Source organism: Manis javanica, chromosome 9 (assembly GCF_040802235.1).
Source record: "Manis javanica isolate MJ-LG chromosome 9, MJ_LKY, whole genome shotgun sequence".
Taxonomy (NCBI): Eukaryota; Metazoa; Chordata; class Mammalia; order Pholidota; family Manidae; genus Manis; species Manis javanica.
In genome coordinates, this window is record NC_133164.1 from 63,502,512 (window position 1) to 63,516,161 (window position 13,650).

At 40.0% G+C, this 13,650-nt stretch overlaps 1 protein-coding gene across 1 annotated transcript in view; it reads right to left on the bottom strand.

Moving 5' to 3' along the window:
- CHST9 (carbohydrate sulfotransferase 9) overlaps nucleotides 1-13,650 on the bottom strand; it is a 261,701-nt gene that overhangs the window by 98,567 nt on the left and 149,484 nt on the right. The window lies entirely within an intron of this gene.

Sequence of the window (13,650 nt, forward strand, 5' to 3'; positions counted from 1 at the left end):
AGTATAATTTCCCTTCCTTCAGTTTGTAATTAAAATATTACAGAAAAATGGGTGAAATAATGCCAGTGAGTATGGTCATAAATTTCTGACACATGGCATCCGATCTGTGAGGGCACTGCTTCACTTGGTCCTGTACTTTGGGGAGTAATGGAGTGGAAAATTAAATTAAATAAGCTTTTATTATTCTGTGGCTCTGTTGAAAAGGGTACCATCAAATACATTTAAAAATATATCTTCTGAAATGCAAGTTCAAGTTCTCTCACATTACTGAGTTGTGAAAAAGCCTTCTCCTTTTATGTTTTCCTTTTTTCTTTCTTTTCGCCTTTGCCAGAATCAAACCCACGGTAACTTGCTTTGGGTTACATCGGAAACACACACTTAGTTCCATCAGCCTCACAGGTGAAACCTGTAAGCATAGCTTCTACATAAAACCAGCAAAAGGAAGTAACAATTTCATTGTTTACATTTATATCACTCTTTACCTTCAGATTTCTGTGCAGGCTTATATATCTTAGATGTTAATAGATATTTGTATGGCTGCTAGGTTCTTAAATATATCATACTAAGCAATCAATTCATTTATAACATGTCTGAAGATACCTAAATTTTTTCTTTTCATATGAAATAAATTTACCTATGATCATAAATGATACTTGACAGCTGAAAGGAGGACCTCATATCCTTGGCTTTTGGCCCAGGGATTTAAGTGATGTCTCCTCTCATGATCTATGATGTTTTTTTCTCACTTCTACCGTCCTCTTTCACACTGTTATTATTTTAGTGACATACAAGAACAAGTCCCCTGTCCTTGTGCACTTGGCTAATGTAATTCATTGACCACCTATGAATGTTCCGTGACTTTAAGTGATTGTAAAGGTCATTCAAGACAGATGTTTCCTTATGATCACCTGGAGCGACCCAATGTTCTATGGGCACAGCGGAGGGCATGTGAATGCAAGGAGTGTGAGCTTTGGGGTCCCACAGTACCCAAATCTTCACACCAACTACCTGTGGGGCTGTGTACAAGAAAAGCAATTCCTCTGAACCTGGGGTTTCTCATCTACAACACATTCATTCAGCTGAATATACTGTTCTCAACATGGAGTACAAGTAGCACTTTGAGAAACATTTATGTAAGTATGTCTATATGCATTATTGAATGGTCAACATGCCCACTAAAACAAACAAAGAACAGCCTCTCCCCCTAAAAAGCCCCAACTCTTCATTTCTTTATAGAGGAACTAAGGCTTAGAGAGGTTAGACAACTGGACCCAGGGCCTACAAGGGGCCAGGACTTGAGCACGGTTCCTTCCATCTGATTGTAGAGTCTAAAGACTTACACACACAAGGGAGGGAAAGGGGGCCACGATCAAGCACAAACTGCAGGAAGGTTGATGGTGGGAAAAAAATGCAATAGACCTAAATGCCATTCATCTTTCACTCATATATACTTATCCATGGTTAAGCAATTAGCCCAGAAGTGGGTGGTTATTGAGCATCTGATGTGGAAAGGGCAGGGAATCATAGAAACAGCAGTTCATGGTGCCGTCCTTCCTTGACTCATCCAGAAAGACAGGATGCTGAACAACTGCAGGACAGCTAAATTCAAAACCACTCAGCATTTAGTAACTAAAGTAGCATGACTGCAGATAAATGTGAGTCCAGTGTTGCTGTGAACATCAGAGAAGCTTCATGGAAACCTGTGTGTTATCTAGGAGAACACATGGGGCAGAAAGGTCTTTACTGGTATAGCGCAAACTTGCGTACACATCCATACAGTTGGGAATGCAAGGCCATAAGAAGTCTGGTATGAGTGGAAGGCAGTGGATGGGGCCCAGATAGAATTGGGAAGCCAGGGCCTGATTATAAAACACTAGAGAGCCATTCTCAGGCAGAGGAAGAACATGACTAGGACCCCTCTGTGTATGCCCATCTAGGAGGGCCCATCTGGGGGCAGGGGTGGGGTGGGTGGAGGTGGTAGAACTAGGAAATCCAACCAAAAGGGGAAAATAGCCACTCAGGGGAAAGGGTTAGAGGTACAGGTGAGTGGTGGGGTGGACACAGACAAGGGAGAGCCTGTAAGCAGACCGACAAAGAAGTAAACTCAGGTGCATTTGAACTTGAATGGCTGAAATCCCTGTCTGTTGTTTCTATGTCTCTGATGTAATGCTTCCAAACTTTCAGTCCTGGGGAGAGAAACAGGGTTGTCCAGTGAGTGACCCAGAAGGTCTCTCTGTGTTGCCGGGTAGTGAGCCAGACTCATGGCTTCAGCTTCCCATCCTCTCTCATCAGGAAAGGCAGGTCATAGATCCAAATTCCACAAGGCTGGCAGGTGTCAGCAGCTGGCATTTACTGAAAGTCCACTCACACTGGCTCCTTTGTGTAGACTGCTTGCCTTCTTACATGTATTGCTAGGTCACTCTTGCTTTTGCCTTCTAGAAGAGTAGAGTTATAAAAACAGGGGCGGGGCTGTTCCTCCTCTTCTTGGTGCACAAGTCCATGTGTATCTTGCTGTGACTTCGCCCAAACCTTTCTACAGGATGCTGGTGGAAGGGGGTGCATATATCTGTTCAGCCTCTGATGCGTCTGGTGGGCATCCAAGCACTCAAGCCAGCGGATAAATGAATGAATTTATATTTGCTAATTGTAATAACTCTTGTTGTTCTTTACACTTTACAGAGCTCTTTGGCATGGAAATGGAAACAACAAACAAACAAGCAAAACAAAAACAGAAGCCCAGAGCTCAGAGAGGTAAAGGGGCCTTCCCCAAATCACACAGTCAGGGTGTAACAGACTTAGAACTCTAGTCTGGGACATATATTTTCCAAGTTCAGAATCCAAAATAAAACGAAAAGGTAAAATGATAAATGAATTTTACTCTCAATTGTTTTGAACATGGGGCTAAAAATTGTAGCTAGTGTCTGTCAAAGAACTGCAGTCTAGAAAACTGCATATTAAATTAGATCATCTGGCCATGGAACTTTCCAGTGTGAGAGATATTAGGCTACTCCTGCTGTATATATGATACCTCTGTAATACACCTCCATCAAGCCAGAATAGTGGAGTCCTGGTTTCTAGATTTAATTCTTTCACTTAGTGTATGAGCTTGGGCAGGGACACTTAAACTCTGTCATTTATGAAATAAAGGACTCTATGATTCAACTAGCAACGACTTTCATGACACATGCAATATATCTGAGAGCAGCAAGCAGAGTGGTGTTCATAATTTCTCATTCTGTGAATATGTACTGTGTATAACACTTGCCAAGTCTGTGCAATAGCTAATTTTCAGAGCCTGTTATGCATGCTGAATTCACTGTTCATTTCAAGGCTCTTTAACACACATGAGTACATTCATGAATTATAAAGTTGTTTATCCTTTTAATGTTGAGTGGCACTTGTTAATTTAAGTATGCTTTACAATTTGATTACTTGTTCAGCATGAAAAAATTAGTAAAAATAAACAAACAAACAAAAATAAACAAGAAAACCACACTAAAGAATTCACTCAAAGAAAGGACTCCTTGGTTTAAAAAAATTAGCAAGGAAGCTTACTTAAAGCACTGTGCAATTAACATCATATTTAGAATTTTCCTAGTTTCTCTTTCCTTTTGCATATATTAGCAACAATTGGTGTTTGGTATTCTGGGTAAAACTGTAATATTCCCAGAATCCCTTGCCTGGCTTTAATGCATCTGCATATTAATAGGTGTTTCAAGGGGGGGAGAGAATTAGTCCATCTACATGTCAGTAGGTAACTACAAGGGCATGGAGAGTTTATCTGGACCAGAGAGGGTGGGTGGATCTCTCTCCTGCTGCAGCTGGGTCAAGAGACAGATGGGGACAACTACTTGTAAGAAGTAAAAGGGTTTCTTAACTTTATTTCTCCCTTTGACTTATTTCAGTTTTAGAGGTATTTTGCCCTGAAATTTTCCCCCAGGAGTTACAGGTATTTAACATATTATATGCATTTATAATCACTTAAGACTAAATATTTCATTTTAAAGTTTTAAATACCTAGACGATTTGTTTATTCCTTGAAAATTTATCTCCTGGCACAGTGTTTTCAGATTACAGTCATGTAGTAAATGTCAGCTAACTTGAATTTAATAACTTCATTGTCAACTCTCACTTTTATGTAAAAATAGGTCTGGCACACCCTTGACAATGTCAATCCCTTGGAAAGTTGATTAAACAAGAATTTAAGGCTTAACTGTGTTCATAAAATTAAAAATCTATAATTGTAGTAGGTAGCATTATAAATAAAATATGTGAGTGCAGCAAATATTAAATAGAATGAGTCAAGAATTGCAATACCATGCCATCATTCACAAGTTTGCAAGAACATGTGCCCTTCATTAAAGTCAATGGAGTGTACCAGTTCATCTGGCATTGTTCATAATCGAAACATTTCAATTTTAGTTAACACACTCAAAAAAACTAATTTAAAAGTCAAATGAGGAAATTAGTTCTATGTTTCCATGTTCTAATTTCACAGTGATATCTACTAGCTAAATTTAGCCTTAGGAGGTATGAAAGATAGATCTAATACAATGAATGGAAAACCTTTCAAAGAATCACAGATCTGTTAAAACTAATGTTTTCGCACGCAACCCAACAAAAATATACTTAGTGTTGTAGAAGAACCCTCAGACTATTGTGAAACAACTGAACTTATCTATAGATTTACTTCTAGATTTCAAGAGCAGTGAATCAAGAACTGGAGGATTTGTGTAAGATGTACAGTCCATTTCCTGAAAAAAAATTAAATTGAACAGTGACTGATTGAAAAATATTTTCTGCATACACATTATAAAGACCAGGGGGAAACTTGTCCTGTTTTAAATCTCTTAGATTTCTCAATTATAGTCAAACACTATTAACAACACATCCTAGATGTTCTCCTGACCTTTTTTTCTGTGATACTTTTTTCTTGCTTTTCTATTTTTCACCATTCTTTTGGTGCCCCTCTTTTTTCCGAATTAAAAAAAAATTTCCTATCAATCCCCACTGTGCACGTTGCCAAGGACTCTGTCCTTCATCACTCACTCATTATCTCTACATCAAGTCTTTCATCTCCAATCTATGAGGTTAATTGTTCCTGAATGTTTGTTTCTGTCTGAGCTTCTCACATGAATAGGTTTTATTTCTTGTCATTTGCAGATATCTAACTTGACCTTAAAGCTCAACAACAAAAAAGGTCATTAAGATTCCTTAAGTTTCCTGTAAAGACATTTTTGTAAGAACTGCTTTCTGGCTCTTCTGCAAGTCCACCTTCTTGGTATTTTATGCCCCATATTTAGTCATTCTTTCACCTTCCTTTCAAAGGGTTCAGTCTCTTCGATGTGGGGGAACATCCTCTTTATTTTCCCAAATTTAAATGATTAGAAAAGGAGCTGTGTGTATGTCTGTGCGCACACCATGCACCCCTGGGAGAGGGCCGGAGGAATGCTTATCTGAGAAGAGGAAGGGCTGATGTGGACCGGCCAGTGGAAGGCACCCAGACACAAGGAGTGGATGCTGACTTTGCCCCTGCACCCAGCTCACTCATCCACCTGCTCAGAACCACCTTGGTAGCTTCTAACCACAGCACTGCCTCTCTGGAGGGCTCTGTGGGTGATGCATGCTAGCATATTTTGTCTGTACTTCCTAATGGCTAGAAATGAAGTCATTGAGAGAGTCATATAGGGACTCCTAAACCCCAATCGACTAGGCTGGTCTTGAAAATTAATCAGCAAATCTGACAAACTGATGGAGGTCTCTGTACAATGATTCTTGGTTCCATGTCTTCCTTTTCTTTACCACTCTGTATAATTTACCCAAACTCTTTGAAGTTCTTTTTAGAAGAATTGCCTGCTTCCCGTCTATCTGTACTCCATCTGCATCACTGAGAATGAGCTCTGACTGGTTGGTGTATGTGAGATTTGCTGTCCTGTACACAGTTAATCCTAAATCCTGGATATTATTTCAAGATTGCCTCAACCTAGTCATCTGACTCCTGGCCTTCTCCTTTCTTCTATGTCCTTGCACAGGCATGTCATGGACCTTAAGTGGGCTCTAAATACAAAGACCCCTGGCCAGGTCCCCATTTCTGCTTTTCACTTCTATAGACCTCTTGTCTCAAGAATTCTGTTCAATAAACAGCTGCAGGTAACCCCAGTCCTCTCAGGCCACATGCTACTGGTCACAACTCATAAATATCAGCTACTCTTCAGGGGCTCTAAAAGAAAAGCATTAATTAATATCCCTCATTCTAGTTATGAACACCTCATGCCTGTTTTGTGAGGAATGTGGGCTTCACTTAAAAGGTCCTGAAGACTACTGTCCTCATCGCACGGCCAATGAAGCCCTTTAGTGGTGTTGCCGCCATCCCTCTCTCCTGCCTCGCCTTACCCTGTCTCACCTCTGCTCACTGCATCACCTGGCCCTTACCTGTCTCCGGCTCTCACCTGTGCTGCTTCTCTATGTGGACTGCTCTTCCCCAACTTGTTACATGGCTGGGTGACTCTCAACCATAGTGGCTGATTAGACGTCACCTGCTCAGGCAGGCCTCCATACCTGAAAGAGGTTGTCCCTGTTACCGTCTTTCACAGTGCCCTGTAAACTGCAGAATACCTACCAAATCTAAACAATATACCTGTGTTAACTAACTCTCCTCATTTAGACAGTAAGCCTCTGAAAGTTGGTACCTGGTCTGTTCACCACAGCATATCCAGTGCCTACTACTTAGTATGGATCAGTAAATAGTAATCAAAGGAATAAATATTACCAGAGCTTTCCTTACTTCTAGGTGATGTGAGAGCATCACCTTAGTAAAGGTGGTGAGAATATTTAAGATAATAACAATTCTGTATATTTAAATAAATGTATACAACAAGTGATACTATTAAGGAAGTTTGAGAATTTGCTACCATCCTCTTGCTGCAAAAATGAGGATAAAGAATAAAATTAGCATGATCTGGCTCCTTGCAATTGAAGTCATTGCTCAAGGACAGTGAATAATGCTATAAAATCACTTGTACTATGAAGAGCATTATCTAAACTCATTATCATACATAGAACATTCAAACCCACACTGAGCTTTCTTTCCTAGTACTTCAACCCTAAAAAATTCTCTGAACACCCAAATTTACTTTCTACATCTCAGAAAAAAAGGAGGACAGATCAAGGAGAGACCTGAAAATTGAGAAGTAATCACACATTTATGAAACTGCAGAGAGAGCCCTGTGTTTCCATCATCACAAACATGCCTCTTTGCCTGCAAGCTGTCCTTATTATTATTCCCAATTTAAAAAGTTGCTATTGCCACTTTTTGAGTAACATCAGGATATACTCACAATCTTGGGGTAAACAGTGATTTCTTAGGACACTAAAAAGCAATACCCATAAAAGAGAAAAGATTTTGCTGTTTTTTATCACATTTAAAAATTTCAGCTTATCAAAAGGCACTTTAAATAAAATGAATAGGTAAACCATAATCTGGGAAAATATTTACATGTATCTGACAAACGATTTATGTCCAGATTCTACGAATAACTCCTACCATCAAGAACAGACAAGTAATCTGGTAAAAATAAGAATAACTTTGAACAGACATCTCTCCAAAGAAGATAAACAAATGGGCATTAGCACATAAAAGGTGATCCGCATCATTAGTCATCAGAGATACACAAAGCCCCAGAGATTTCATCTCATGCCCACTGGTGGTGAGGATACGGAGCGGCTTTCTATACATGAAACTTTCTACACTGGTGGTGAACTGTTGGGTAGTTTCTTATAAAGTTAGACCTTCACATTATGATGTGGCAATTCTACGCCTTTGTCTTCAGTGACAACAGATGTTCACAAACAGACCATACAAGGCTTTTCAAAGCAGTCTTGTTCATAATAGTCTTGCACTATAAACAACTGAAAGGTCAAAAATAATTGAGGATAATGGATAAATAATCTATAGTTTAGTCATACAATGGAATATTAGTTAACAATAAAAAAGTAATGAACTATGGATACATAGTTCTCAAAATCATTATGGTAAGTGAAAAGAGCATTTACAGAGTATATGCTGTATGATTCCATTCAGAAGTCCAAGGGTAGACCAAAGTAACCTATGGTGATAGAATTAAGAAAGTGGCTGCTTGGGCAGTAGAAAGAAGATTGGTGGGGAGGGGAAGAAGTGGGGTTTTGGATTGGAATTGACTAGAAAGCTCCATGAGAGGAATACTTAGGTATGAGAGTCAATATCTTATTTTAGGTGGCCATTATTTGGATTTAATTGGATTTTATGCTTAGGATGTGTACATTTTATTGTATATAAACTTCACCTCAATTAAAAAAAATTAAGATATTTTATTATTTAAAAAAAGCAACAATAAACATCATTCAGAATATTTTCCCACTTTCTAGGCCTAAGAAATATTAAAAAAATTCTTGTTCTATTGGATTAAAAATACCTGATGACAACATTACTTTCTCCAGTTTCTGAAGTCAAAAAACATAAAGATACTGAATTACCAAAACAAACAAACAAACAGAAAAACGCAAATCAAAAAAACCCTCCAGCTCTGAATCAGGGATGTTTTCAAAGATGAATGTCATTGCCACAGCCCACCAGCAAGGGGAGTAGTTACACTTTGAGAAGAATTCCATCTTCTTCACCACTGAATTATTTTCTAGGGCACTTTAACAAAACCAAAAATTGACTTTTGGGTGTAGCCACAATGGAAATGACAGATCATTTTAATGCAAGAGAGAAAGATAGGAAACATTGACCCTCTAGATTACTTTGCACCTCGATGTGAAGGGGAGAAGCACTTGAAGATCAGGTTATTAAAATACTCTGTTCTTGTAATTCAGGTAACAGGAAAACACTGAAAAGAATGGTAAATTAACAGTGGGATGCCTCTTTTTCTTGGTTAATTATTCCCATACAAGAATAATCATGTATATCCCTCTCCCACCACATAAAAGGCTCCAAAAAATCCTCCATTTATTTTATGGATGTAGGAATAGTAGCATCAGTTTGTGCAGAATTTGCAAGCTGTTTGAATACTGGCAGGGAGCATTTTTTTTTTAAAATCCTGAAGCATAAGGGCTTTTCAGCTGAGATGGTTATGCCACAAATCTGAAGGTTTATGCTGCATTTTAAAAGATATCACCATGTTCATCAATTCTTATAAGATTTGTAAGGCTTAATTTCAATAAGCTCAGGAAGGCAGTAGAAAAGTCTTTAACGATCCCTTCCTACCAGCTTCAATAATCCTGGTTTTACAGGAAAGAATGTTCTGGTTGGCAATGGGAAGCATTTCCCTAGGCATGCACAAGCACAGGACTGCCAGGTAGGGTCACTTACAATATGGGTAAGAGAAGGGGAACCCCTATCTTCATTCTAACACCATGGCACCTTCTCAATCCTGCTCATTCCCCAGAGAGGCTGAGCACAGAGCAACCAGCATGGTGTGACCTACAAAATGTCCTGAGCTATGCTCAGCGTGGGCAGAAGGCCCCACTCTTCAGGAAGCCACATCTCTGCAATCTGCAGTGCTTGTGAACATGAGATGTACTTCCCTTCCTTGGAGTCAAATGAGCACAAGGACCCTGGCTACACAGGAACAACAGTCCCTTCCAGGAACTGTGCAGAGGAGAACATGCCTATGAAACACAAGGCTCCAGGCTGTGAGCACAGGTGGTAAGAATGGGCTCTGCCTGGCAGGCAGTGGTGGCCAAGCCAGGCCATTTTATTTCCTCTAAAATCACCCACCACTGTAGCTTTTGCACAATGGCAGCTCCACTACTTCAGGAGTTAGCATGCTATCAATATATCACTATAAAAACATGTATTACTCTTGAATGCACATACCCTTTAGGTAGGGCATAAACCCTGCCCAAAGATTTTCTTCATGAAAATCCAAGGACTCTTTTTCAGTTCAATGACCCTAAGAAATGATTTAGAATCACTTCCATTCATGAAATGGAAGGGAAGCATGTATTTTCAGCCTCTATCAATGGAGGCCCTTGGAAATATAGGATCCAGAGTGAGAAGATACATGTTTTAGACTCTGCCTTGGACATTTTATCAAGGTGTTACAATATGGACTGCATTTTTGCTGGCAAGGATTCACAGGATTGGCCCACACAGGACATCATTTCACTACACAGGACAGATTTTTAAAGAACAATGAAAAAAGTATGTAAATGAAATGCTGTCACAGACGTACACCTAATTTTGAGTTTGCCACTGGGAAAACCTGAGTCTTGTGTTCTTCCAGTGAAATAGGAAGTAAACCAAAAGACTGTCTCCCGAGGGTTACTAAAATCTGTAGATAGATAGATAGATAAGTAGATAGATAGATAGATAGATAGATAGATAGATAGATAGATAGATAGACAGATAGATAGATAGAGGGCAGAGATGAAATGTAAAGAGAAAAATATACAGAGAACCCAGAAATGGGAGACATGCAGACTAAAGAAGGAAACAAGGAAAAATGGAGTGGATAGAAGATCTTGGTGTTTGTTTTTAATGAGGTGTGTTGTCCTTCTAGCTGATCTAGAATAAAGACTGTGCACAAACTAGGTAGGAATGAAATGATGGTTGTAGAAGGAAGGCACTTGGGTCTGGCGGGCATGGCACCGGCGAGTTAAAGAGCATTCAAGAAAGGGCTGATGTGCATCTGTGGCGCGGGAAGAGATCACCCAGTCTGAAAGCGAATCACAAGCACCACCTGGTGCCTCCTACCCAAGGGAAGGCAGACACGGGCTGCACTTGAGCACCTAGGGAAGGAACACATGTGGGTAGCGAGGATGTTCTGGAACAATCTACACATCTGTCCATCACTGCAGCTGACTGAAAAGAATGTACAGGAAGCAAGGTGTTTAGAGGTGAATTCTCTGTGATCCCTGTGGTACTCGCTTTGGCTTTGGGAGCCAGCCCTGGGGAGAGGGAAGAGAAAGCTCCGAGGTTTCCCAGCGCTTGATGAGTCTCTGTCATTGTATTTTCACAGAAACCTAAAATATTGTCTGATTTTGACAGGGTTTTCCTAATGTTTCAAATATTAGTCATGAAACATACTTATATTCATTATCTTTGAAGATCTTAGAGAGCAGCTAGCACCTCGGATTTAGTATATCCTTAATGAGTAATTGCTGAATGAATGAATCAACCATGTTCCCAGATGAGAACTAGGCCTTATATTAATTAAAATAGGAGTTGATAATGTGTAAGATATAGCCTCTATTTTCTTTATTACTGCCATTTGGCCAGTTGAGAAAGTGCTCCAGCAATTCAAGTCTCCCTCTGAGGTGACTTTAGTAACTATCAAGACAGACCTGGGCAGCTCTCCCCTGGGGTTCCCAAGGCGCACGGAGCATTTGAAGAGGCCCCTGGACATTATCCTAGTGGACCGCGAGATAAGTCTCTCCCGGTGTGGGGGAGGAAGCGTGGTCTAGCCTGCTGCCACCAGTGAATTCTGTACGAGGTGTAGAAGTGCTGCAGATGGCATGAGGGACAAGTGGCATGTAGTCTGGTTCCTTTGAATTGGTTCCAATTCCAGTTTTCTATTTCAGAGAAGGTAGAAAAATGTTTCACTGCCTCATATGCTAGGAAAGAACTAACTCTCAAGGAGGAGGCTGGATATAGGCTGGGGCAGGGACTGTGAACCAAGGGTGGGAAGTGGTGGGACTCTGAGCAATAGCCTGTGGCTGGAGCATAGCTGAGGGCCAGGCATACCACCTCGGGGACATTTGGCAACTCAGTCACTTACTTGATAATGACAAGAGCCTGTGACAGGCAGCTGACCCCGAGTGGGAAAGGCGGTACTGAGCTGCGGCTGGAGTGCAGGTCTGGGTGCACCAGGAGCCAAGCTTCTGGGGTCTGCACTGACAGACCTTTTCAATTGCTCCTGCAATGACACGGTGCCTGCTTTGATTGTCCCCAACTCCAGACCATCAGATCATCCATTTGGCTGTTCTGGAGCTCACAGGTAAGATTGTACATGCAAAGTCGTGTTTGCAGAATGGACTCTTAATTCTGCTAAAAAACATTTTTACACGTTCCCTTCCATTTTCATTCCCCATTGCAATTTTTTTTCTCTTTCCCAGAGACAAGTTCCTATTCTGTAATCACCAAGCAGCTTCCATCTGTACAGCAGCTTTCTATGAATATGTTGTACATACCTTATCTTTAATAATGTCAATAACTCCCATGAGCTTTGTGCTGTGGTTCCCTTTTACAGACAAGAGCTCAGTGAGGTCACTGTGTGTGTGTTCTGGCCACTGCATCAAGCTGCTTCTCAATATAGGGTGCTTTCACATATGTGGCATAGTTCTCCAGCTGATGAATTAAATGTCATTGCCTCTGTCTTAAAGAAGATGACACTGAAATGTAGATAGGTCATGTGACCTGTCCACATTACATCATTTGAGGACAGCTGAGTTGGGTTTCAAACAAGTGCCCCCAATTCTTCATCCCATGCATATCCGAGAGTACAGTGGGAAGAAACTGAAGCTCTCAGATATAAACTCTCTTGTGTTTCTTTATACCCACCTTCAAGTTTATCTTTTTTTTTTTCAACACCTCCTGTCCTATCTCAGGGAGAGGCTGATTCTAGTCCATGTTCCTAAGTTCTCTCAATCATCCATGAATACTTTTCTCTATTCCCATTTTATCACATTTTAACTCTTTATGGGTCTTTCTCTGAGTTCCCATTGTTTCCAATTGCTAAGTAGGGTAGTATTTTAGAAACATATCTTTGCATATACCAAATACTGACCGCATCTCCTCAGTTCTGTGCAACTAATTATGCTGGCTCTGTTTTTCTTGAGCAATTCATGCCCTTCTCTACCTCCATGCTTTTATGTATACTGACTTGAAATGGTGTCCTTTTCCCTACTTGTAGCAATTCCATTCATTCTGTAAGAATGAGCTCAAATGTTACACCTGCTGTGTATGTTTCCCCAACTCTGCCAGTCAGGTTTACTGGCAGAGTATCTTCCCAAGGCGCTTTACTTATGAGGATAACACATCACTTTTTACATGAGGAAATTATTTGTCTCCATCTCTGTTTCAACATCTGGGCCATCAGCCCAATGAAGAGAAGAAGAGAATTTTATCTATCTCTACACACCTGGAAGCAATAAGCATGGTCCTTGACTCAATGTTTATTGAATGAATGAATGATGGTTCAGTTACTGCTTCAGTTTTTCATCATGCCCCACAGAGGGCATGATCTGCTTTTTTTTAAACTTATTTTAAATCTACAGCATTGTCCTGGAAATTTGTCTTGCCTGTTTTGTGAAAATATTGAGGTTTAAAATTTTAAAAAATCACCTGCTGTATGAAATCATGGAAGAGGAAAGGGCATGATGGGTCATTTTTCCTGTAGAAGTAAATACACCACTGCCATCCAGGTGATCAGTGTCCAGGTAAGCATCCAAAAATTTAAAATTTATGATTGTAAATTAAAAAATAAGATAACAGGAATTGATCTTTTATTAATAAACACTTATGTCCACATATAACACAATAGTAAGCCCAGCTTGAATTGTGGAAGCAGGATTTATTGAAAGCTATGCACTTTTATTACTTTCAATACTACGATCTGCCAATAAAGTCTAAGGACACATCTACTTAATGACATGGATCCTTACTTTATA